A 26,911-nucleotide genomic window follows, 5' to 3' on the forward strand; every position below is an offset into this window, starting at 1 on the left:
CCAGACAGGTGGCAGCAGAGAGGAGACTGGAGCACAGCTGCTGGCACAGACACAGGCTTGGCAGTTTTGCAGCTGCCTGAGCCTGTGTATTGGGAGAGCTGGAGGCATGGCCTCCGAGCAGCATGGGATGCTCAAACGGCAGCCAGAGAAACAGCTGGAGGGGAGCTGGTGAGAGAGAGAGGGAACACCAGCTGGGACACACCAGGAACTGGGAGGCTCCAGCTCTAGCTCCAGCTTCCTGGAGGAGGAGGCAGCTTTCCACCAGGAGACCAGTGAAGCAGAAGGCACGCTCAGGGGTTGACAGGAGCCAAGGAGCCCTGCAAAGCTCTGACTAAGAGCCCTGGAACCGGGACTGTTTCATAGTTTCATAGTTGGTAGGGTCGGAAGAGACCCGAGCAGATCATCAAATCTGACCCCCTGCCATGGGCAGGAAAGAATGCTGGGGTCAAATGACCCTGGCAACGTATTTATTCTCCTTTTGAAGACCCCCAGGGTAGGAGCGAGCACTATAGAGTTATAGAATCATAGAAGTAGGGTTGGAAGGGACCTTGTAGATCTTCAAGTCTGATCCCCTGCCTGGGCAGGAGAAAACCTGGGCTCTGATGACTCCAGCCAGGAAGGCATCAAGCCTATTCTTAAAGACCCCCAGGGTGGAAGCCTGCACCACTTGCCTTGGAAGTTGGTTCCTGATCCTAGCCACCCTAACCGTGAAGTAGTTCTTACAGATGTCTAATCTAAACCTACTCTCCAACAACTTATGACCATTATTCCCTGCTATGCCAGGGGGCGCTAGGGGAAACAAGGTCTCTCCCAAACCCTTCTAGTCCCCCCTAGTGAGTTTATAGACAGTCACCAGGTCCCCCCTCAGCCTTCTCTTGTGAAGGCTGAACAGGTTCAGGTCCCACAGTCTCTCATTGTAGGGTCTGCCCTGTTGTCCCCGGATCATGCGGGTGGCCGTCCTCTGGACTCAATGTTGTCCACATCCTTCCTGAAGTGGGGCACACAGAACTGGACACAGTACTCCAGCTGTGGCCTGACCAGCGTCGCATAGAGGGGGAAGATTGCCTCCTTGGCCCTGCTTGAGATGCACCTGTGGATGCACGACAAGGTCCAGTTAGGCCTGCCAACCATGACCTCACATTGTCGGCCCATGTTCATCTTGGAGTCAATAATGACTCCAAGATCCCTTTCTGCCTCCATGCTCTCAAGCAGGGAGTTTCCCATCTTATAAGTGTGCTGCTGGTTGCTACTGCCCAAGTGCAGCACCCTGCACTTGTCAATGTTGAAACGCATCCTGTTTTTGTTAGCCCACCCCTGTAACCTGTCCAGGTCTTGCTGCAGTCTTTCCCTCCCTACTAGTGTGCTCACCTCACCCCAAATTTTGGTATCATCAGTGAATTTAAACAGGTTGCTTTTTACCCCATCATCCAAATCGCTGATAAAGAAATTGAACAGCGTGGGCCCAAGGACAGAGACCTTGGGAACTCCGCTGCCCACTTCTCCACAGGTCGAATATGACCCATCCACCACCACCCTCTGAGTATGACCCTTCAGCCAATCTGCAATCCATCTGACTGCATAGGCATCAATGCCACAGTCACCTATTTTTTAAATCAGGATGTGGTGCAAGACAGTGTCAAAGGCCTTGCTGAAGTCCAGAAAGACTACATCCACAGTGACACCTGCATCCAATGCTTTTGTGACCTGATTATAAAAGGCAATCAGGTTGGTCTGACATGACCTGCCCCTAATGAAACCGTGCTGGTTGCCCCTGAGCATCATCCCTGAAGCCAGCCCACTGCAGATGTGCACCTTGATGATCTTCTCAAAGAGTTTTCCTAGGATTGAGGTAAGACTGACGGGCCTATAGTTGCCCGGGTCCTCCCTCCTCCTTTTTTTTAAAGATGGGGACCACGTTGGCTATCTTCCAATCATCTGGCACCTGGCCTGAGCACCATGAGTGCTCGTAAATCTGTGCCAAAGGCCCTGCAATAACCCCTGCTAGCTCCCTCAACACCCTGAGATGGAGAGCATCTGGACCCGTTGATTTGAACACATCCAGCCCCTCCAGAAGCTTTCTAACCTGGTCCTCCCCAACCTGAAGTCTGGAGGCATTCCCCTCGAGTCCATCTTGCATCACGGTGGGGAAGTCCTGGTCCCTGCCCAAGAAAATGGAGGTGAAGGTTAAAGAGGTCTGTTTTCTCCTCTGATGCAACCAGCAGATTGCCCAGAGGATCTTGCAGAGGCCCCACGTTTCCTGGTGCTTTCTTCATCCTCCCTATATATTTGAAAAAGGACTTTTTATTATCTTTGATTTTTGGATGCTAGTCCTAGCTCTATGTCTTTCTTAACTTTCCTGAAAGCCCCCCTACAGGCCCAAGCAGAGGAGGTATACTCCTCTTTGGAGATAGCACCCCCCTTCCACTGGGTGTACACCGCCTTTTTGGCAATCATGCATTCCCGGACACCCTTGGTGACCCAGGGGGGCTTTTGGGCACTGCTGCTTCCCTTGCTTCTTTTTTGGATGGTCTCCCTTTGGGCCCTGAGTATCGTCTCCTTAAGGAATGACCACTCATCTTGGGCACTGAGTTCCCCTGCTCTCGAGAACCCCAGCACCTCTCCCACTAATCTCAACTCATTGAAGTTGGCCCTCTTGAAGTCTAGGGCTACCGCCTTGCTGCAGGCCCTTGACACCCTGCACTGGATGGTGAATTCCAGCCAGCGATGATCACTATCGCCCAGGTGGTCAAGGACCTGTGGCCAGGACCAGGTCCAACAGGGCATTTCATCTGATGGGACTTTGCACCTCCTGAATTAAGTGGAGGTCCTGTATCTCGGCCAGGAACCTCCTGGAATGGTCCGACCTGGCTGACTGTTCCTCCCAGCAGATGTCCAGGTAATCTAAATCACCCATGACAACTACATCCCTTGCCTTAAGTGCCTCTGCAAGGTGGCCCAAAAATTCCTGGTCTAGCTCCTCCCCTTGGTTGGGGGGTTTGTAGTAGACCCCACCATTAGATCCCTCTCCCCATGGCCCCCTTGTATCTTGACCCAGAGCACTTCATCTGGCACCTCCTCTGACCCCATTCTGCTGGCAGAGGATGTGTATAGCTCCTTGACATAGAGCACCACATGCCCACCTTTCCTTCCTTCTCTGTCCTGCCTGTAAAGCCTATAGCCCCTAATGTTAACTGCTCAGTCGTGGGATGAATCCCACCATGTTTCTGTAAGCCCTATTATGTCTGGATCTGACCTGGCTATTCTGAGGGCGAGTTCCTCCTGTTTATTCCCCATACTACGAGCATTGGTAGATAGGCATTTAAGGCCTTGCCTAGCTGCGTGTGCCACCCCCTGATTTGGGAGACTATCTGGACTCCTGTTTCTTACCTGGGCACTCCTTGCATTTGTCACCTGTGTTGCTCGGGTGGTGTCTCCTCGTCTTCCTGTGGCCCTCTCCCCTGGCAAGGCTTGTTTAAAACTCACCTTATGAGAACAGCCAACCTGGAAGAGAAGACACGCTTGCCTTTAGGAGATAGGTGAAGCCCATCCCAACCCAGCAAGTCCCCCACCTGAAAGCATTGGTCATTATCTAGGAACCCAAGGCCTGTCTGGCGGCACCAACTGTGTAAGTGTCGGTTGACCAATGCAGGCCCCATGTCACCGTCCCCACCTACTCACTGGAAGAAGAGACGAGAATACCACCTGTGCCCCGTCTCCTTAAGCTTGTCCCCCAGAGCCTTGAAATACTTCATAATGTGGTCAGGGTTGCCCCTGGCCAAGTCATTCATCACCATGTGGATGACAACCATGGGGTAGTGGTCTGCAGGTCGGATGTAGGCTGGGATCCTCTCTGTGATGTCTCTAACCCAAGCCCCAGGCATGAAGCAGACCTATCACGTCATGGGGTCAGGCCAGCAGATGGGACCTTCCAGTCCTCGTAGGATGGAGTCTCTGATGATGAGGACCCAACATTTCTTCCTGCTGGTGTTTGCTCTCTACCCATTCCTTGTCATGTGGGGAGTGGCATCGTCCCCACTGGAGGCAATTTCTCTGTCTTTCTCTATCACAGCTGCCAAGGCGTCAAACCTGTTCCCCAGGTGAACCTGGGGAGCTTCCACCACTCTAAGCCTAGTAGCTCTGGATTTGGATACCTTCTGCCACTCTTCCATTGGATGTGTCTCATGTGGGAGCTGTACAGTGGGCAACCAGGCCTGCAGAGAACAGAAATAGGCATCAATTTCATCCTCTGCATCCCTGATCCCACTCAGCCTGCTCACCTCAGCCTGGAGCTCCCTCACCTTCTCCGCCAAGGCCCTAAGTCGTGCACAGGAGGGACAGGCCAGGGGACCACCAGGCCCCACCCCACCCAGGACCCCACTAAGCCCCCCCACAGACAGGGGGGCAAGGGGCCACTGACCCCGCCATGAGCTCTGTCTAGGTTGAGGCCTCAGAAAAGCTCATGGCAGGCGGCAATGCCCAGGCGGGGCCCCTGGAAGCCACACTCCACATCTGCGCCATGTCTGCAGGGCTGTGCCTGCTGCTTTTGCTCACTGGAGGTGCTGCTCTGGGCAGCTACCTCATGCCCACCTAATGTGAACACCAGCAGAAACGCCAGCATGCCCTTACAGAGCGCGCCTGTTTGCATGCACTGTTTGTGCGCGCTGCCCGTGCGTGGCTCAGAAGCACAGCTCCCTGTCATGTGAGCTAAGAGGGCTCCGGAGGGCTTCCCCTCTGGATCCACCTCAGCTGCACTCTACCCTCTGCCCCACTTACCTTAGGAGGAAATCAGCTATTGCTGCCCCTGCCATTGTCTCCTCCACAGCTGCTGCTTTCGCCACCAAGGTAAGGTGGATACACATGTGGCACATGTGTGCCCTGCTCCCTCTGCTCCTGCTCCCCAAACGCTGGGGGGAATTTCAAATCACAGCTTTTTAAAGCCTGCGATTTGAAATTCCTGCAGTTGACTCCTTAGCCAATCAGGTCTTCTGGCTTGGCCGGAAGTGCATGCTGGCAGTCCCGCCCCCTTCTGCCCCTCCCGCTGGGATCCTGGGGTGGCAGTGAATACCACCCTAAGGGACTAGTCCTGGAAGGGCGCCCCTGCTTGGAAGATGGTTCAAGATCCTAGCCACCCTGACTCTGAAGTAGTGCCTCTTGATATTTAACTTGAAACTATTCTCAGTCAACCTATGGTCGTTATTCCTTGTTACTCCCAGTAGTGCTTGGGGGAATAGGGACTTTCGCATTGCCTGCTGGTCTCCCTTGGCCAGATCCCCTCTCAGCCTTCTCTTGTGGAGGCTGAACAGGTTCAGGTCCCATATCCTCTCCTTGTAGGGCCTGCCCTGCTGCCCCTTGATCATGTGAGTGGCCCTCCTCTGGACCGTCTCAATGTTGTCCACATCCCCCCCATTTGGTGGCCTGTAGTAGATCCCCACCATTAAGTCCTTTTCCCCCCAACATCCTTGTATTCTGACCCATAGCACTTCAGTCTGCCCCTCCTCTGACCCAGTGTTGCTCATTGAGAATGCGAATTGTTCTTTGACATAGAGCACCACACCCCCACCTTTCCTCCCTGTTCTATCCCTCTTGTACAGCCTATAGCCCTTGATGTTCACTGCCCAGTCATGCGTTGGATCTCACCATGTTTTGGTGAGCCCCACTATGTCTGGGTTTGTGTTAGTTAGCAGGAGGGCTAATTCCTCCTGCTTGTTCCCCATAGTATGAGCATTAGTGTAGAAGCATTTAAGACCCTGAAGTCTGCAATCATCCTCGGACAGCTCTGAAGGGGGCAGAGCACAGGGAACCACGAGCCCCAGAAAAGGGGAGAAAAGTGACGCCTGCAAGAGGGACCAAGGCAATGGGACCCCAGGTCAGCTGGGCTCCAGGGTGGGGATGCCGGAGGAACTGGTAGGGACAGGGCACAGGGGAAGTCCCAGTACCCCTGCCATTAAAGGGGGAGAAGACGGACAAGCCCCTAGAAGGGGAAGAGAAAGGAGCTCCAAGAGAAAGAGGAAGGCAGGCTCAGGATGGCAGGTGCTGGCATTTTTCTGTTGAGTTGTGGATGACCCCAGCAGGGGCAAGTTTATTTTTCTTGAAGAAAGGGAAACCAGCCCTTAAACCAGCGGTGGCCCCCTGAAGGTTCACAGCCCAGAAGACCCAGCCCTGGCAAGGCAGGCAGTGTGGGGAAAATCTGCAGGGACCAGTATCAACACAGGCCGAAGGCATGGTAAGTGTGGGGTAAAGGGGAGGTTTGAAGCCCCATGAAGACAACCCCAGGGTCGAGACACCTCCGGGCCTCAACCGGGAACTGCCTCCCCAACTGATAACAACAAAGACATGGCAGACAGGAAAAAGGGGCAGTGCCCACACCATCTAGGTGGCATTAGAATAGGGTTTCACCCTGACATCGCTGGGAGGCACGGCACCCACAAAGAGGTCCCCAAAGCCTTACTATATCTACCAGCGACACCCCAGCTGACTTCCTGCCCTGGGGCGGGGGGGCTGGACTCGATGATCTTCCGAGGTCCCTTCCAGCCCTAATGTCAATGAAATCTATAATGTTTATGAAACTCCAGTTAGTGTGCAGTCAACGTCATCTGTAGACATGGCTAATGAGAGGTAAAATCTGTGGACTAGATTTAGGAATTCTGGGGAATGCATCAAGACTGAGTTAAGTTAAATAAAAAATCTTGGAAAGATTGAGATTTTTAGAACAATTATGGAAATCACCTAGGCATGAAACATAGACTAACTACACTTCATGCCATAGGAACAGTAATACCTTGTATTTGTATGTTATTTTTATCTTCAAAATGGCTTGCAAACATTTATCTTAAATCTTCAAAATGTACTTATGAAAAAAGTGAATAAAAATATTTTCCCTTATAGAGAATATGAGACAAAGAAACTAAGGAGACATCCAGAAATTACCTGAGGCTTCAAGAACAAAAGTGAGTTTTAGTCAAAGATTTATTCTTAAATACCTGAAATGCCTGACAAAATCTTCCCTTGTAACACTTGAGACTGTTCATGCCAAATTTAGTATCAGGACCCTAGAAACTTTGATTCTCATATGCTCTGATCAGTATACCATTCAATATAAAGCATAGCACTCCATAAACAAAAGGTTTGTTATTTAACAAAAAAGAGATTATTGAATAACCTCTGATAGTAATGAGTATACAAGTATTTGATTTTATTTTTTAAAAGGTTACAGTGATAAGTAACGTAATGTTAAACAACATAACGTATAGCTATATTTTTGTTCTCTTATATTTTGTCAATTATTTCAATTTCAGTAATGTCTATATGGGCCCTAATCAAATTCAAATTAAAGTCAATGGCAATTTCTTTAGACCATAAGTTTACCAACATTATTAACTTTTCCCTGGGCACATCTACATATGCTATTAATGTGAAATAAGCTTGATGCACAGTAAAATATTGGGTAGTAAGTCTTCCCAGGGAGCATGTCTACGTGTTCACCATATTGGGACCAAACCTGTTCCCACTAGAAGCAGCCCAGTACAGGGCTGTTCTTGCCCTGCTGTGCCCCTTACAGCAGCCAAGGGGGCTCCAGACTCTTCCAGGGTGCTAGCCTAGGGGCTGGCAAGGGATATGGGGGCCAGTCCCAATGTGCATGGGGCCAAGAGACCTCTGCTGGCTGCAGCAGCAGCTGTGTCCTGACCCTGTGCACATTTTGAGGATTCCTGATATGCACAGGGCTGGGAGACAGCTGCCACTGCAGCCTCATGCACATCAGGACACACAGATGCCAGTGAGCCCCACAGTGACATTGAGACACACAGTGCCCACTGGGGCTTCCTCAGCTGGTATGGCTGACTGGGAGCAAATTTGCTCTCCAACACCATCTACACAAGCATTACCATGCAGTAACTACTACACAGTTAATCTACTTCCTGTAGATTACAGGCATCAGCTAACTACACAGTAGACTAATTTATTGTGCAGTAAACACTGTGCATGGTAGATGGTGATGCTTTACTGTGCAGTAGATTAGACTACTGTGCAGCACAAGGTCTCATGTAGATGCACCCTGTATCCATTAATATGGGTCTCTATATGCATTTCTTCAAGTATTTTTTAATATATTCTATATATGGTTTCTTACCCCTAGTTTATAAATCCATCTTCCCAAGCTATTTTAACAATGATTCCATATTTTTGCCCATAATATTCTCATCACTAAAATTTCTACAAGGAGGAAGGAAACAAATAATTTATTATTATAGTACATGTTAGGAAAGGACCTTCAATAGTCGGGGGAGAATTCATGTTTTACTGTACGAATTAAATCTGATGCTTATTTAACACTATATCTCAGCTAACAATACAGTTCTGATTGTATTGCTCATGTTTGGTTGAAAATATGTGTCTAACTTGGGTATATTTTAACAATTAGCCTGACAATTTGCTGAACTCTGCTGGTTTTGTGGCATGGTGTGTTAATCAGGCCAAAATGTAATAAGTAATAAAATAGGATACATCACATATGTTATTCACAGATGATATGACAGTGAATTATGTGTGCTATCTAATCATATATATGGGATCAAGGTGTCCTGACAATTGTGGATGTCAAGTGGGAGAATTTAATTAAAGTACAGTTTGACAAATGACCAACCAGCCATTACTCATCTCAATAATAGAAAGAATCATTTAAATAAGACAGTGAGAGATACAGAATAAACTTGTGTCTACAGAATAGACACAGAACATGTCTTTCCCCCCCTAGTAGATTATGAGGAAATTAGTAATACTTAATGATCTTAGTAAAGCTGTGCAAATTAAATACTCTACAAAAATTAGTTAGCCATTTGGGTTTTTTGTCAATTCTGATATTTCCCTTCAAATTCAAGTGCATTTATGGGAAAAGTTTGGTTTTTTTTCTCTTTCACTCTACAAGCCTGTTATCTGCATTGCCTTCATATCCTCAGTCAATGCATACATTACCTGTGATCTGATCTCCCAGGCTGCATATCACACAGTATTTAGAATGTGAGTAGATGAATCAATAGATATAAACTGGAGCAGGAAAGTGGAAGTCCTAGGACAGAGGATATCATATGAAAGAAAGACTAGCAGGTAACAGGAAAAAATAAATCCTTGTATAATCAAGAAAACTGAAATAGTAAGGACTTTTGCAGACACTTTAAATTGCAAATCTCCAGAATAGATAGTTCTATTCTATAAATAGCTTCATCTCACACATTCAGGACTCTAAGATGGGCGGCATTTAAGGATAATTTATCACAATTATACCACTTTTATGGTCACAGTTTTCTTTCTGTTCTAAGTTTAGGGCCTCATATTAAAAGCCAATGTTTTGGTTTAATGAAGGTATAATGAATGACCTCATGTGTCCATACTAGATACCAGCCTTGGACACCTTAGCAGTGGATTCAAGTCTTTTATAAATAATTTATGAGGCACTTTAAAGCCTGACTGGGGAAGATATTCACCTTTTAAAAATCTATACACTAAAGCTCATTGATCATAACTGAGATTTATACAGGCAGTTCTGCCTTGAGCCAGATAAGCTTTTTATTTTTTAAACAAACAAAAAGCCTAATCAGTACCACTGTTTGTCTGAGACTGCACTCCAGCAGTCCTTGCACTCATCGCAGCTGTAGCAGCAGATTGGTCCTAGCATGAATCTTTGCCACCTGTCTACAGAACACTAAATATTATTAAAAAATCGCTTTTATTTTTCTGATAAACACTGGAAACCAAAAAGAGGGAGAAGTTTTCTTGACTTGGGATTTTCAATGACTCAAAGGGACTTAGAGATGCAATACCCATTTTGAACATATTTGAGTGTCTAATTTCTTTAAAGCTAAATCCAATTTCACATGACACATCAAAATGGTATGTACCCAGATGCTAAACCACTGTTTTTGGCATATATACCCACTTCATGACTGGGCTTGCAAGCTTATACCCACTCAGTAGGGCAGTGCTCTGGCTTAGTCGTTATGTGGAGAAATTTGCTGAACTCTTGTTGGCTTTGTGGCATTGTGGGTTGATCAGGCCAACATGTAATAAGTAATAAAACAGGATACATCACATGTTATTCACAGATGTGACAATGAGTTGTGTGTGCCATCTAATCATCTATACAGGATCAAGGTGTCCTTATGTGCATACTTGAAATCCATGTATGCACAGAAGGCAGGATAAGTCCTGAAATTTCAATCTCAGAAAGTACAACTAGTCCCAGAACTAGTCAGTTTTAGAGCTCCTACCCAATGGTTGATCAGGAAATCAAAGAACTAGGTTCTATATTTCACTCACCCAGAGCTGGTTTGAACATACACACCAGCAAGGTGCTTCTAACTACTAGGCCACTGGCTAGACATTACCCAGGCTGTTCTGTAGTCTTCCCATGAAAGCTAAGTCACTGCATCTTACATGTAATGCATCAACAGCAAAAGGAAAGTTTCTGTCTCATTTAGAGTAGCAGCATAAGTGAGAACCCACAACCTCTTCCCATTCAGGATACCAGCCATCTCACTGAGCCATGTTCTTCTCCACCTGGCCTCACAAAGCTCTCTTGTTTGGCTGCCAGGTGCTTAGGAGGGTCAGGATTATGCCTAAAAATGTGTCCTGGTGGTTTAAATACTCTGTTAAATAAAAGGAGATTTAAACCCTTTTTTCATGAAAATGGCCAAAAACAGGACTCTAATTCCTTGTGCAAGTGCCCTAATCACTACTAGGGTAAACAGTAGAAGGCTCCTCATTTCCCAAAACCTTATAGCTATGGCTTTTGTGAAACCAGCGTTTGGCGACTTAGCTGGAGGTGAAACATCCAGGGTCTGAGCCATGTTGTCAAAGATTAGGTCAGCTGCTGTGGCTGTAGCAGCTGGATCAACATCAGCAATAGCTCCTACACATACACTCCCTCTAAGTAGCCATCTGGGGCTGGCGTCCACTACTTATGACTGCTGAATTTATCTGACTTGATACTCATACCTAGACAAGCCTATTTTGCCATGTTGCTATCCAGCCAAAGTGCAGCCCCACTGAGTATGATCAGTGGGAATATGCATGCTTGAACAATCACAGATAACTTACAAACTAGTGTAAGTGCCAAATTCTGTAGTTATGTGGCTGCATACATTCCATTTAGGTCCATAACGTGAAATAGGATTTAGCTTTTGCTCTTTGAAAATCTCAATATTGATTTTCTTAATGAATCAGCTTAAGATTTCTTTTTTTTCTTACAATTTTTATAAAGTTTTATTTCTATACATTTTCAATGCTGTGGTGATTCAGTCAGCAATCTGCCATTGCCATAATATTTCTACGAGGTGCAAAAGTGAAGGGCACATATACAGAAACATTATGTGGAGAATATTCAAAGCAGCTAGCTTTCTATAACACTGGGGATGATATTGGTTTGAGCAGGGGGTTGCACCAGGTAACCTCCTGATGTCCCTTCCAATCCTAATTTTCTATGATTCTATAACACAACCAGAAAAAATATGTCATTGATTGGGCAAATTAAATACCAAAATATGTTCAGGTATAGATCACTGATGTTAAGAACAGTTGCTTTCTTTGATTTTTGCTATACTATTGCATTCTTTATTTCTCAAAAGCATTAATAGAACATGAATAAATTAACTAGAAGCCCAATAGAAAAATGACTGAAAATGAGCAAATGTTCACTCGGTATACAGAATGGATAAAAGTAAAATGTACACAAGCAAAACACAACAATGGTGTGTCATGTGACTACAACAAAAAGAAATACAACAGTATTGGCCAAATTGTCTTGTCAATTACATGCAGTTAGAACCTCTTGACCTTAACAATATCTGCATCCCTGTCCTTAGATAAATTGATTGTGAGTGTATTATCATATATCATCATGCAATGAGGGGTGGAGTATTCACTCCTGGCTTTTTGGGCAAAATTAACAGCAAAATAAAGACCTCTGTATTTGTAACTGTGATTTTGGCAGTCATATAGGTGAGTGATTGCAACTGAAAAGCCTGATGCTATGAACTGCCAAGTGGTTCCTTGTGCCCTTGCAGTTGTGGCAGAACAATATCTTGCAGGAATGTGAGTAAGAGAGTATTAAGAATAATTTGGGATGGTGGATTTTAATAGTAAGACAGAAGGGAGATAAAGAGTTCAGTGTGGTAGCTAAAGTAACATTTGAGTTTAAAAGTTTCTGGTAGAAGTACTCAGAGAAGATGGGAGTAGAACAGAAAGGTCCTGTTTCTTCTACATTTTCTTTATAACAATTTGTTTTTTTTCTCCATCACCCTCTGTCCAAGTGCTGCTACTCTGCTGCCTGTTGTAATTTCTACTCCCACATTCTTATCCTTGTCTCTCTTGGCTACTCTATACATCTCAGTTTGTCTATTTGATCATCATTAATCATCATCACCTCAATTACTTTTTTATTTCTTCCTCCCATTCTCTAGGGTATTCTTTTTCTCCTACTACCTCTCACTTTGTATTTAATGCATCCAAGAGCTACATTCAAATAATGGCAAAGATTTAAATCAGGAAAACCCCTCAGGGCCACACAGAATAAAGTGTTTTCTCTATCCTTAACTCGCCCTCTTATACATAAATATTGTAGAAAATGTAAAACAAAGCAAGATTATATGTACAGGACACATGGGTTCACCTAAGGACAAAGTTGTAGTTTTAACTTGTACTTTCTTCATTTTGTTTTCATGGGAATGAATAGGCATCATGTTAATTGTCAGAATGAAAAAAACTCACCATGAATTATTCGCTGCAAGGCTAAAACATTCAGAATTTAGGAACTTAAGTGTGGAAGGGGTTTAAGGAGCTTCCCAGGCTATCAAGTCCAGTCCCCATTTACAGGCACACATTTATCACACACAAGAACATTCATTTTGACCCTTTCACACAACATAACCAAAAGGTGGCCTATAAAAAACATGTCACAAGAATGAGCAGGAGAGATGAGGGGACAGCTAATCCCTCAGCCACTGTAATAGCAGAGAAATGATCTTAGGAAGGACCGCATTCCATGATCTAGAGGCATGTATTATTGAAAAATATACACACCAAAAGGTGCGGGGGAGGGGAGAAAAATACTGTTAACTATATTACAAATACATTAAAAATGAAAAGGTAAAAAGTTGTCATAGCCCCACAAGGGGTTGGGCATGAAAGAATATGTCAAGCAAAATCACCTTCATAACCAGAGATTATGGCTAAGACTAACGGCATACTGGACTGCATTGGTAGCGGTGTTGCCAACAGATCAAGAGAAGTGATTATTTCATGCTATTCAGCACTGGTGAGGCCACATCTAGATTACTGGGTTCAGTTTTGGGCCCCCACTATAGAAAGGACAAATTGGAGAGAGTCCAGGGGAGAGCAATGAAAATGGTGAATGAGCTAGGGTACATGATTTATGAGGAAAGGCTGAGGAAACTGGGCTTTTTCAGTCTAGAAAAGAGAAGACTGAGAAGGGATTTAATAGCAGCCTTCAAGTACCTGAAGGGGGTTCCAAACAGGATGGACCTAGACTGTTTTTACTGGTGGCAGATGACAAAACAAGCAGCAATGGTCTCAAGTTGCAGCAAGGGAGGTTTAAGTTAGATACTCAGAAATGTTGGGGGCAGGGGAAGGTTCTCACTAGGAGGGCAGTAAAACACTGGAGCAGGTTACCCGGAGAAGTTGTGGAATCTCCATCCTTGGAGGTTTTTAAGACCCAGCTAGACAAAGCCCTGGCTGGGAGGATCTAGTTGGGGATGGTCTAGGATATAGCTGGGGGTGCTTTGAGCAAGGGTTTGAACTAGATGACCTCTTGAAGTCCCCTACATACCTACTTTATACAGTCTATGATTGTATTATTTTATGGATTTGTAATATTTTTTTTTCTCTTCAGACTCAATACGATATAAATGGTTACATTGTGATTCTTCCATTGGAATTATGAGGAATATTCTGAACTCACTTATACCAGTGTGAAATTAGAGCAATTCTACAGAAGTTAGGAGATAGGCTACAGTATTACATCAGTATGACTGAGATAAGAAGTGGAATGAATGATATCTCTTCAAAATGTTTTTTGGAGGGATTTTTCAGTTTTCTTGATGTGTACTTGTATGATACACTATCACAGCTCCTTCTGTTTCAAATGCTGTTTTTCACAGTAATTGAAAATGGAAGGTTCTACATTTCAGGATGGATTATTAAGCAGATACAGCTCTCCACTGCAGGAAAAAGAGGTGAGTTCCTGTATCTGTACATTCATCAATGGCTTAGCTGTAGTCATCAGTGTCTCACTTGGAGAAATGAAGCGTGAAATTGTTTTCTAACACCCTTTTCCATAGGAAACCACTCCCTCCTCCTCTAAAAAACACAATAGAACTTGTAAAGTTTTGAAAGAAAAAAACTGTTCGTTACGCGCTTTCTGTAAGTATGCCATGTACATTTGTGGCACAAAATCAACTGTTGTTGGCAATAAACTGTTTAAAATAAATTTGGGAAAGCATGACCTTTAAATATTCAAAATCCTGGAATTTGATCAATGTGAAATTTGGGCTATGTGGATTTCTCTGTAGTAGTATTTATTTACTAGCAATTTCACTGTATTGAATATATTCCAAAAACTCAAAATAATTACTATGTTTTAGTTAGAACAGGTTTTTTATAGGGTTGAAATTTAGTTCCTGTTGCAAACAGCAGTAGCTAAATACTTGTACATTTAGCCTGGATCAGAAAGTGATATAGTTACTACCTAATAGCTGTGTTTTTAAAACAGTATTCCCTGCAGAGAACTAAACTAACAAGTTTATATTTTAGAGGATCAAAATGATCCATTCCAAAATTTCTGACTTTGAAGGCTGTATTATTTCCTGGCTGAGTTTTTCTGTTTTTAAACAATGATGTTTCATTAATATGTTTGTGTTAGTATTAAAAAGACTTAAATGATGTAAATTATTCTCTACTAGTATAAATGAGCAAAATCATCTTGCAGTTAGTGGAGCTGAAGCCATTTTCCTCAGCAAAGATTTGGGTCCCATCTTCTAAAGATCATGTTTAGTTTTTATAAGTACACTAAAATATTCAACTGAATTTATCCATGTGCTGGAGATGCCTCAAAATGCTACAGTGGCACAAAGGTAATGCTAAATAGCTAATTAGATTAATTAGCTATTTGAAGCTACCTCCTGCCTAGGGCAATCTCCAGGTTGCTTACTGCCAGTGAATGGGGGCACAAGTATATATTTAAAAGAGAGATTTTGAGAAACATTTGATATGTCCTGAAAATTTCTGGGTACCATTAATTCCTACTGATGTCATTAGGGAATAAGGCTGTGTTTATCTCCCATGAGAAGCTCTAAATTGCAGAATCTGTCCCTAAGTACAGCTGACCTCACCAAACAGTCAATTGCTAAGTAGTAGATTCATAACTAAGAGTGTCATTAAGTTAAATTGTCACACATTCCATTGCTATTACTTTACATTATAAAGGACCTCAGGATTCAGAGAATCAACCTTATAGGTAAACTTAGATGTTCAAAGTCTGTTAGCATCTCTAAATCTGGTAAGTTATAGGTTTTTTTGATACAAGGGTAGGTACTAATTCTAGGCAAATGCTATAAAAATATTCAGCAAATATACATTCATTTGTAAATTAATTCACATTGGCATTCTCTGTTCCCCTTTGGTGTGGCTTTCAGCAAATATTCAAATCAGTAAAGTTTATTTGAAAATGTTGATCTGGTTGTGGAAAATTTGTGAACAGAAAAAGAGATTAATCTTATAAATTATTCACTCAGATCTAGTATTGTGTGTAGTATTGTTTCTATGTGCTCAGGGCACCAGCCTTACTGAAGTTAATATGGGATTTGTTTGAGAATTATATTTTATTGGACAGGGAGGAAGAAAAACAAGATGCCAGGGATGCAATTTTATTGCTGTAGCAGTGGAAATAAGGATGTATCCATGCAAACCAATGGTGAAACCTTATCTGGAATAGCACGTACAATTCTGGTAACCCATGTTCAAGACAGATGAATAAAAATGGGAGAGGTGCCAGAAAGGGCTGTTGGGATGATCAGGAGACTGGAAAGGCCTAAGAAGATGAAGTCTGACAGTGAAGATCTTTGATCTATACACAAACATTGGGAAGTGGAGGGAGGATAAATATCAAAGAGGAAGCAAGAGAGCAATGGACAATGTTTCAGGGGTATAGGTTGTTGCTGTATTGGTCTAAGGACATAGCCAGACAAGGTTCTTTGAGTAAATATGATATCTTTTATTAGACTAATTCAAATAATTGGAAAAATTCTTCTTTGGAAGCTTCCAGGTATAAATACTCTTCCTCAGGCTGAGGAAGCATCTGCAGCTGGTCTGTGAAGCCAGAGGCTGCTATGCATACAAAAAAGCCAGTACTGAAAATGTAAGTTTGATTCTGGTGACAAGGTTAGCCAAGTTCTGTACTTGTTTAAAGGCTAGGATGGGTGGTTCTAAGAGGATCTCTTTAAGAATTGGGCCTTCTAGTATGGCTTGCAATTGTTTGAGGATTTTCTGTATAGGTTCCAGGAAGGGATGATATGTCATTACCAGTGGTGTGTGATTCATGGGGGGGTTTTCTTCTGTGCTACAGCAATTCTTCACGTGGTATCTGGGTGGCTCTTTCAAAAATGCGATCTATCTCTCTGAAGGAGCGTCACTGTTGAGTGAAAGCCCTTTTGAGGTTTGTGAGGTGCCAATCATAGGTGTTCTCAGGGCAAATTCGGTGGTATCGGAGAGCTTGGCTCTATATTACAGCTTCTTGGCGTGTTTAGGGTGATTGCTGGTTCTGTGTAGATATGTAGGGTGGCCTATAGGTTTCTTGTGGTTTGTATTTTACCATTCTGGATAGTGATCAACATGTCTAAAAAGGAGATGTTGGTGCTAAAGTATTCAAGAGATAGTCTGATAGAGGACTGATGATTGTTAAATTTCTGATGGAAATCAAACGGATTGCAGATTTTCAGTCCAAATGGTGAATGTGTCATTGGTATATCTTAAGTATAGCAAGGTTTGATGGTTCAGTCATTGAGAAAGCCTTCTTCCACATGGCTCATAAAAAGGTTGGCATACAAGCAGCGTTTCAAATAACATAGAAGCAAGAAAATACCTGAAACAATCAATTTCTATAACTTTAACAAAATAATTGGCCAAAATACATATCTGCAATACTAGTGATCCACTGCTGTTGCAATTTAAAATTCCTATTGGGCTGTTAACAACTGTTTGCTATACCCATCATTATCCAAGAAAGAGTTCTTATAGATGCCATCTTGCTTTGAAATGGACAGCAAAGTGCATACTATGTTGCTGGATCTAAATGCTCGAAAAGTCAGAATCCTGCAGCTGCACAAGATCCTGTTTGCTTCATTGAAGCTTCGTGTAGGTTCAGGATTCTGTATAAGTTCAGCTTTTGTATAATCTCCTGCAAAATTAGGGCCATGTTGAGCATGGGAATGCAGTATGGAAAAACAATGAATGATCTTAAATCATTTTGGAGGCCGACAGTATGACCAGGTTAAAAGAAGAAAGGGATAAATTAATAGATGATTGTTCTAGTAATGGGTATTGAACAGAATAGTTGGAGATACTTTCTCTGGCATCTCTAAACCAATAACAGTGGAGGAAGGAAAGATATTGAATAGGGGATTGATCATTCTAGAGATATCTGGTTCAGGGCAGATATATAGCAACCATTTCTGCCACTAGATGGACAAATTTTTTAATCCAGTATGGCAATAATTGTGTTATTAAATATTCAGTATGTTGAAGAATGTCTAGTATATCCAGTATCGGATATATTGAAGTTACTTTAGTTAGCTATCCTAACCCCTGTTTACTTAGTGTGTCCCTCTCTGCTATTGTTGGCAAACAGAACAACTTTTATGCCATTTTGTAAATCTCTTAGTGGCCACATGCACTTAACTGTGGAGTAGAGTAATTAGCTGAGGAGTAAAGTGTCACTGTTTACATGTGGGTGGTATTATGCCACAGTAAACTAATTTATGCTGGGGACAGTACTATCTTATGGCAGAGTAATTAACTGTAATTAAACATGTGTGTAGATGCTGACCACAGGCGTAAATTGTGCCCAGTCAATCCGGTCAGCAGGGTACCATTATTCTCTACTAGTATAAATGAACAAAATCATCTTGCAGTTAGTGGATCTGAAGCCATTTTCCAGGTGGGCCCTCCTGCCTGCCACTAGCAACATGGATCTGCACTTATAGCACCCTTGTGCCCCATCCAGCCCCTCTGCTGCCCAACACCGCCATCCAGAGTCCAGGGCTGACCCTCCATGTTCCCTGCCAGCCTGGGCTTGCTCTGCCTCATTCAAATTGCTTTTTGTACTGGCACACATATAAGTGCTGCACCAGGGAGTAGTTTACTCCGGTTCAAACTGCTCTGGACTTTATTGCTTTGAATTAATCGCATGTGTAGATGCACCCAGTGTATATTTTTGAAGATATATGTGATAACATATGCACTGTCATCCAAATAAAACCTATAGAATAAATGACTAGTTCTTAGGCACTAGCTGGCTTTAGGAATATTTACCAAAGTTTGAGCATCATTTGAACAAATACTGGGAATTCTGTGGAGATGTAAGTGGTTCTGAGTAGAATTTTCTAATGATTTTACTGGGAGTTCAGAGCTTCATTAGCATTGATGCTTTTGAGGTCCCACCCATTTACATCATGGACCACCTGGGTGTTCTTGGGGATTGGGGCTTGGGTTCCTCTGAGATTTGGAAGTTTTAGAAAATGTTAACAAATGACAATGGGAATTTAGCCCAGTCTTGAGTGGTTTAACATCTTCTCTTTTTACAGAACAAAATAGAACAATGTAATAGAACACTTGCATTCTTACAAGTCCAAGTTTGTGGTAGTACAACAAACACAAAGCCTGCTGGCATCTCATTGATTACTCTATTTATATGTTGTACTTATCCCCTTTTTGTCTGTCTTGTCTATTTACACTTTAAAGTCCAGATTTTAAAGGTATTTAGATGGAAGACTCCCACTGAAATCAATGGGACCAGGGATTGTCTTTTGTCATGTCTCTGTAAAATGACTTTGAGGCTCTGTTTTTGACTGTCCTTAAGTACTAACTTCAGAATAAATGTTAGAGTGGAAGCAAAGCTATTTAAATGGTTAATCAAAATGTTTAAATAAAAAAAGCCTGAGAAACTAAATATGAAATTTCACACTTATATGTAAGCCAACTGACTCAATAATTTTCCAGTGATTTACAGCTTTATGCTGTTTACTGGGAAACCATCTCTTAGTTATCATATTCAAATGGTGTGCTGAGATTAACGTGGATGAAAATATAACAAGTAATTGTTTTGTTACAGGGAGATGCAATGAAACATACATGTAAAGGTCACTGAATTTATTTCCTCAAGCAGGCATTATTTGAAATGATACTATATATTTTGTTGATTATCCAAGTAATTCCAATGTAAAAGCAAAATTATTTGTCCCTAGATTGAAGACAGAGTGCATGAAAATAATAGTGATACTTCTGCTTACTTTGAACAGAACCTGACTTTACACGCAGTCCCACTGAAATCAGTGGAGTAAGATGCTACTCAGTAGGTGCATCTACATGGGACACTACAGTGGAGAAGCAATGAGCTACTGTGCTGTAGCTCATTGTTATGGTGCCATAGCATTGCGAGGTGTGAACCATGACAGCAATGCTACTGTACAGTACTAATGAGCTACTGCACAAGTAGCATCTGAAAATAATCCTGTGGGGGGCCATGAGGTGGTGACACCTAGGGAGAACAGCCCAGGGATGACTGGCCAGCACCCCAGACTCTGGATGTTCCCCCATGGGTATGTACACTGTAGCAAGCCTGGTGGGAGGGAGGGTCACCCAAGAGTGATGCCAGTCGGTGGTCCCCGGCATGGGTGTCTCCCTCTCTGGCAGCCAGTGTGCAGGACCAGCTGGGCTGGTGTGCTGTCCTGGTCCTGCTTCAGCCAGCTCCAGCTGTGTGCTTGCATGGACCCAGAGTGAGTGGTGAGCCTGGGCCCAGGTTGGGGGGCAGGTTGGTGGGGACCCAGGGTGGGGTCCTGGGCAGGTGCTCCTGGCTGATGAAGACAGTGCAGGGCCTCCTTTCAGGTCCATGATGGGGGGGGGCATTGCTGTTGAGTGGCTTCCAGGGGGCAGGCAGGACCAGAGTTGGGGCCCAGGCAGTGGGCAGCACAAAGGTGACTTCCAGGGCCAGAATAGTGTCCAGCACCCAGCAGTCATTGTCCTTGGCCTGTACTGCCCTTCCCAGGACCATGGTCTGCTTCCACAGAGCCTTGACCTTCTCACACTCCAGGACCAGGAGCCGCACCCAGAACTCTCAGTCTGCCTGGTCCCATGTGTTCTTGCAGGGCATGTTCTCTGCCCACCAGGCCCATGCATCTGCCAGCCAGTCCTCCATCGCCATCACCACCCAGTTCTAGAGAACAGTGCAGTTCTGAATCTGCCTCTGGTAGAACCACCATATCTGCAGGGCAGCTGTGGATAGCAGTGACCCTGATCCTGCATCCCAGCTGCCACTGCAGTCTCTCCCCTATGTGCAGTGGCAGGCCATGAGAAAGAGGCTGTTTGTGAAGGTTTGCAACATTTCTGAGATAAGGTGCTCTGTGCCAGGGGCCATGTACTGCTTGGCCTCAGACTGGGGATCGGGCGTGCACAGGTGCCCAGTGACCATGGTAAATCAGCTGGGCAGGCTCAGGCAACCAGTGACCGAGCTGCCCATCCCAACTTGAGGCAGCCTGCCTCTCCTGCCCTGTTCCCAAGGTGAGACAGGCTTGGCTCATGGCAGCACATGCCGCCATGCCTCCAGACCCTGTTACCCCACCCTTTGCAGGCCAGTAACTCTCCTGTGCTGCTACCCTGTCCATGGTGCCCAGACTTGGGGGACAAGGAGCTCCCAAATGATTGGGTGTAGAGCTGCCTGCACCTCCACCCTCCCCACAGGAGGCCTCTCTGGGGAGACACCCTGGAGCCAACCACCCTTCCCCCTGTGCCAGTGCTGCACCCTGAGCATGCCCCTGCTAGAGACTGAGAGGTGCTCAAACCATTATACCCTACTGCTTCTGATCACCATGGTGCCTCAGGCACACCTGCACAACTGGCATGGAAGCCTGAACGTCAACAATTTGAGAGGTAAGCCCAGGCTGCCCCACAACCTCTGCCACTGCCTGGAGGCTACCTGTGGCTGCACTACACATCTCTGACCCCACCTGAAAAGCACATCATCACCGGCATTGACATATTCCTTTGCATATGAGAGGCCCATGACCACCTAGCCGTGAGGTTGTGGGGTGCCCAATAAAGTTTGGCACTGTCTCCTGCCTCTCTGTGTACTGTTGTGGGGGAGAACTGGGTCCAGGGGAGTGCATCCAGGTTGGGAAAGGTGGGGGTGGGGATGGTGCTGGAGCTGGGGGCCAGGAACCAGAAGCTGGGGAAGGGCCTTCCCCCCAGTGTGGAGCTTACCATGTGGTTGAGGCTGGCATGACTGGCAGCTCTGCTTGGTCCTGGCAGGTGGCAACAGCATGTGGCTCTAGGAGGTGACCTTGGATGATGGCATGCAGTGTTTGAGTGCCTGCCTGCTCCCTCCCTCCCCCAAGACAGTTCCTGATGCTGCTCATGGCTGACAGTGACATAGCTGGCCATGCCTCATGGCTGGGGCTGAGGCTGCAGAACTGTTGGAGCAGGTGCTGGCCCAGATTCCCCAAGCTGCTGATGGAGGCTACAGCCAGGGAGCTTAGGGATACAAGCTGCTGGTGGCCTGGGGGTCTCCCCCACCAGTGACATGTCACCATGGGTGCCAGGCTGGGGTGGGGCCTCAGGCAGGCCTCCTTTGCTGCTGTACACAACTGCAGCCTCAGTCCCAGGGCATGAAGATTACTTGCAGTTGCCGCATAAAGTGCATGGACTTGCAAGCACCTCACAACCTACTATTGTGGTTGGTCATGATGACCCACTGTGCCCACGAGTCCTTGACCTTTATGTGGCAATGCCATACTGACCAGTTGTGCTTGCACTCCTGCATCTGGCCTGACATCCCCTCATAGACATGAGCATTGGAGTGCCCACCCACACAAACTGGTGGTGCACTTCACTTCATCCCACAGTGGCATGAGGTCACCAGTCTCCTCCTGCAACCAGGTGGGGCCCCAGGTGGTGGGCATGGTTTGGGGCAAGGATAACACCATTGGGCTCCTGTGCCAGCTCTCTGGGCTTCTGTGTAGCTGTCCCTGTGCTGCTGGGCCTGAGCAGCTGCCTGCAGCAGCCAGCATAGGGTCACGGGAGCCACATGGTGAGGCAATGCCCCACAGAACCTGCAGGCTGTCTGCAGCTGGGCTTGTGTGCTGACAGGCCTGACAGAAGCCTGCAGCAGCTTTTAGGCCTAGACAGTGTGTACCTGGCAGCTGCATGGCACCACAGTACTAGACAGCAGCACCAGGGTGCAGTCAAGTGGGCACAGCTGTTCTTCAGCCTGTTTAGGGGGACACTGGGGCCTGGAGTGGCCTTAGGCTGCCTACACGTGTCCCAGGGCTCAAAATGCCTGCAGGCTTTAAAGGGCCTGAGGCTGTGGCTTCTATAGAGGCAGCCCAGAGCACCCTGGGATAGGAGAGACTCCCAGCACAGATCCCAAAATCAAATTTTCTCCAGGTTGGCATTTATACATGTATTACTGCACAGTAAATATTCATGAGTAAATTTTCTACTTGCTTATGCAGGTAGCAAATTGACTCATGAGTAGCAATTTTTACTGTGCAATAAGTATGTGTATGTGTAGATGCATGCACTTACTGCACAGTAAACTATGCTACTGAGGAGTAAAGTGTCTCATGTAGATGTGCCCCCTGTAAGTTAAAATAAAATTTATGTTAGAGAAAGTGATATTTGATTTAGTGGATGGTTCTTTTCCTTTCAGTCTAGATTGAACAAATTTTCTTCTATGGTCTATGGTACTGTGATTGTAAAATATAAGGACAAAGAAATTCATTTTGACAAATTCTGGAACTCTAATTGAGCTTCAGTTTTTCATTAAATGAAATTCATTTTCTGGTTAAACGTAAGTCTTTTTCAAGCTGAAGTAAAAAAAGCTAATAAAAGCGCTCTCTGTCAGGGAAAATTAAAATGCCAATGTCACAATACAAAATATCAAACACTTGCAGGATGACTCCCAGGGTCCAACTTGCAAGCAATCTACCAGTTGTGATGTATTTGCACAAAACATTTCGTGAATAATTTTGGATACTGAACAAAGTGATAAAAAAATTGCCTAGTTGCTGGGCAATTCACAAGCATGTAAAGCACCATATACTTGAAATACATTCATTTTTGTGAGCTGTTCCTAATGCTTTTATACATGACTCATCTACTTCATTGCTTGTCAGGGAAAAAATATATTCTCCTTTTTGTTCTGTCCTTAGGCTTAGTAGCTTGAATGCAAATTACCTGCATACACTATTGTGCCTTAACTTGCTGAAAGTTCCTGTTTTGTGGCGGCCTCCAGGTTGGATATTGCAGCAAGGAAACTAACATTTGCCTTTAAGCAATGCACAAGATGGTTCTTGCCTGAATTCAAGTACTGAAAAGTGAAGTTAGCTTAATCATAAAGAAAAGAGCATACCTAAAATCACTGGATGATACCCAGCTTTTTATCTTTAAGTTTTAATCAGCCTTTACTCTAAAAACTTTCATTTATTACAATGTGAAACTAAAATTCTTATGTGGTGTTTAGGGTGGTCTACAAACCTCAAGTCAATTTGTTTTAAATATACACAGCTTTATATTTTAACTATAAATAAAGCAAGAAAAAGACACTTTCAGTGGTATTAAAATAATATCTCATAACAATTTCCTCTTACATACGTTAGGACTTGCCTTCCCATTAGAGTAAGACAAAACCTGGAATCTTGTAGATTTCATTATTTTTCAGTTTGCTTTATTTGAAACAGAATGATTTAAAAAAAAAAGTCCAGTGAAACAGACATTCTGAAAAAAAAGTCAGTTACAGAAAATTTCAGTAAAGGAATTTATTTTCACAATTTTAAACATTATTTAATTTAATATATTTTTGCTTTTTGATGCCAATATTTAATTTTTTAAACTTTATTTCATTGTGAATTCAAAGCATGATACATTACTACTGTCAAGTCTTATTGTTATCTAGCATATTAATATTGACATTTGTACTTAATTTTATTTCAATTTAACATCATTAAGGGACCTTCAGCTTGTGGTGTTTTAATCAGTACTATGTAACAGCTGCTATTATTGATTTCACAAATGAAATAATAACATAGCTAAGAAATTATATTGTGTAATATTTAGTCTATCAAAAGTAAGTGGATATATTTACTGAATGGTTTTGGAATTATTTATACCATTTTAACTTTGACTGTTAAGGACATGCTGTATTTACTCAAATATAAGACAATCCTGACTATAAAATGACCCCCCAATAATTATATATATTCTATATATGGAAAATTTATAAATTTCTTAGATCTTCCTAGATATAGAATATAATTATTAGAGGTTTGCCTTGAATTTGCCTTGAATATTATTATTAGAGATTTGCCACAGCAGGGCAAATGAATTGGGAGGAATCAAGCCACTGCCTGCTCCCCAACTTCTTATCCCTGCAGCCCCTTTCCACACTCCTTACTTTTAAACACTGCTGTCCATGAGCCCATGGAAGTGAGTGGCAAATTTGAAATCATTGACTTTGAAATAAACATGCCTGTAATAATTTAGTTCATCCATAATTGATACAGTTACATTTTTTGAAACTGCTACAAGATTTAGCCCAGGTAATTTATAAACACACTTTTAAGCAGCACTTTTATAACTACTTATATAGACTACAAGCTAAGCATGATCTTAGTCCAAAGCCAAAATGCTCATGATTTACCATGCAGTTAGTTTAGCTGGGCCCCAGCAGAATTCAAACCATAGTGACCCCACAGCTCAGCACTACACAGTATTTGTGTAATCCAGATATCCCCAACAAGGATCAATATATTAATTAGCCTGCCACTCATGGCTGAAACTGGGTGTTCTTATCATGAATCCTGGGATCCTCCAAAAATTTATATGCAGTTGAGGCGCAGGACTACCTCGTCCACTGCCACCTCATGAACACTAAATATATGCACTAATCTGAGACAGGAGGCGATTCAGGGTGAGCTGTTTGAGGTCCTGTTTGGTGATGGTTGCTAGACATTTAAAGCTGGTGAAGAAACAGGAATTGTTGAAAATGGGAAAGAATGTTACACGTCAACTGTGGGAGTGAAGAGGAAGTCAAAATATATTCAATGTAGTGGCTCACCATGACTTGAAAAAACACTTGGTGCTGAGGGGGACTTTTGTTGAAGGGCACTACTATTTATATTATTCAGATATGCTACACTAACCTAGCCTTGTGGCAGCTTAACACCAGTATAGTTTCCCAGTATGGGTCATATGTTTTATAGTCATACTGAGTGTTGGCTGCATTTAATCAACTTCATAGTTGGTTTCCATTAATGAGAACATGCTGCTTTTGGCAGAAGTATAATGATAGACAGTGTATTTAATTACGTTTCCTTGTATGCAAGCGTAAGATAATGGGCTTTTCCCCCCAAGCTGACTGAAGGGAAAAAAACCTCATCTTGTGAAATAATAAAAATTAAAAAATGGTACTTTGAAATGTACTTTCAGTATTTTCCAAAATGATTTTGTGAACATTTTTTATTATTTCAAAGCCATTTTCTTAAGGTTTTTTATTGCAATTGACAAATAATTGGTATTTTTGAAACAGTGTTTTCCAGCAAAAAACCCTAACCATCTCTACTGCCATTTAAAGAGAGGTAGCTCACAATGCCTGTTCTCCAAAATAACTTAAAGGTTAAGACTTTCAGATAGGGGCAGCTTATTCAGTATCTTTCTCCTTTCATTTTTCTCATCTTAGCAGAAAATGGGAAGACAGTTTTCCTCCCTTTCATTCACATGGAATATTTAGTTTCAGGTTGGATCACACAAGTTGTGAGGAATATACCAGGGAGATGTTGCACAGTGAACTACCATATTGTGTAGGAAATGAGCTAAAAGTGCCTCTTGGGATGAGGACAATTATTTGTGGTATATTAGAACACAGATGGCACAGACAGGGGTTTCATTATGTGGACTACATGGGAGGGCAGTTGTCTGACAAGAACAGACATCTCAAAGACTAGGTTTTACATGTGGACAGTATGGAAAAGTAAGCATTTGCTTCTCATGGAGAAGTTTCAGGGATAGATATTTCAGAGAGGGAGGATGTACATGTGGATTCCTGGTTTGTGTCTAACTATAAATGCCTCATGATTTGTAGGAATCAGTCAGGAGTCACACTATGGTAAAAGTATGATGGTGAAAGACTGTGCATTGGACTGTAAATGTGTATGGTGTAATAATACACCTAGATATTCATAGAGTAGTCAAAACTCATGGAAGGTCAAGAATCTTGAAAGGAGCAAGGGTAGGTATGAAGTACCAATTCTTATTTTTTCTATGGCACATTCATGCTGAGGAAGTTTTCTCTGAGCAAAAGAAATACATATAGAAAAGGGTAGACTATGGCCATGTATAGGCACTATGTTTCTACTGAGAGAATCACCACTTTCCCAGTGGACACTAGTAGCATATAAATGTTCATTCAATTCTCCCAAAGGAAACATGGGAGGGGACTGGAGCAGCAAGGCAATGGACACCATGGTTTCCTAGCCCAGGATTGGTCATTTGGTGAAATGGGCAGGGGGCATTGCCCTACTTCTCCAAGTCCCCTACCAGACTGGTCCAGGAAGGGATTAGAGCAGTGGAGGAAATTTTC

The 26,911-nt window shown here is 43.6% G+C and overlaps 1 long non-coding RNA gene across 1 annotated transcript in view; it reads left to right on the top strand.

The window, feature by feature from the left end:
• The window catches only part of LOC109322398, a 67,946-nt gene that overhangs the window by 22,752 nt on the left and 18,283 nt on the right, over positions 1 to 26,911 (top strand). Inside the window, exon 2 of the long non-coding RNA XR_002104380.1 lies at positions 14,169 to 14,243. This is a non-coding gene — a long non-coding RNA (uncharacterized LOC109322398). The remainder of the gene's footprint in view (positions 1 to 14,168; positions 14,244 to 26,911) is intronic.

The sequence above is a fragment of the Crocodylus porosus genome, unplaced genomic scaffold (genome assembly GCF_001723895.1).
Source record: "Crocodylus porosus isolate Cpor-Errol unplaced genomic scaffold, CroPor_comp1, whole genome shotgun sequence".
NCBI classification, from domain to species: Eukaryota; Metazoa; Chordata; order Crocodylia; family Crocodylidae; genus Crocodylus; species Crocodylus porosus.